Here is a 1,068-nt window from a genome sequence, read left to right as displayed (position 1 = left end):
TTAGAAAATACTACACGATTGTCTAGAAAAAATATCTAATGAATCGTTAGTTAAATCCCAACGATCGTTTACCTGAGGCTACACGATCCGACCAATGCTTGGTCTTCTTCTTCGTTGAGAACTACATCGCCATGTGCCGAAGCTTCATCACGAATGACTCGACGAACGTTTTGAATTACAGACTCGATTGCGATGTTAATTTCACCCAAAAACACAGAGGCCCTTACAATTAACACTTTGAAATACCGAAAGCTTTAACAAAAAGGCAATTTAAACCCGAAACGTTCATCATATTCATCCACAAATCAGCAAACGGTTAACCATAAATGCAGAAACCCACCGCGACTGAAAAATGCGTTCAATTTAGATATGTAATTTTAATACAGAAAGCTTTAACAAAAAGGCCATTTAAACCCAAAACGTTCATCATATTCATCCACAAATCAGCAAACGGTTAACCACAAATGCAGAAACCCACCGCGACTGAAAAATACGTTCAATTTAGATATGTAATTTAGAATATCAGAGAACCTGGCTCTGATACCAATTGAAGGAAATCAAAAGCAAGATTTTCATGAGCAGCGGAACAAGATTATTCCAAATCACAATCATGAATGAACATAACATTTACAGTCGACTTCAAACAAACGATTATACAATTCAAAAGTAGAAATTACAGCATAAACAAAAAATGAACAATGAGAAAAACTCTACGCACATAGGCAGAAGTGTCTCCATGCTCCGATTACGCACGGCCACTCGAACAACAGCAACATCGCACACTCGGTCTACACGACTGCAACATAGCAACGAACACAGCACGAACACTTCGCACTTGTCCTCAACGATCGCCTTGGTCACGAACTCCTCCGCAACACGAATGGCCTCTAGAAAACCTCGACGGTGTCGAGTTGACTCTGACACTACCAACAAGGCAACCTTGGTATTCTCAGTGTGAGAATCCAGAGGGTGGGCTCTTTTCGGACATGGTATGACGCAGACGGAGAAGGAAACATAGATCGTGTACACGACTAGGCAAGTGGAAGATGGAAGAGACCTATAGTATAG

Source organism: Benincasa hispida, chromosome 9 (assembly GCF_009727055.1).
Source record: "Benincasa hispida cultivar B227 chromosome 9, ASM972705v1, whole genome shotgun sequence".
NCBI lineage: Eukaryota > Viridiplantae > Streptophyta > Magnoliopsida > Cucurbitales > Cucurbitaceae > Benincasa > Benincasa hispida.
Note: the sequence above shows the minus strand (reverse complement) of the source record.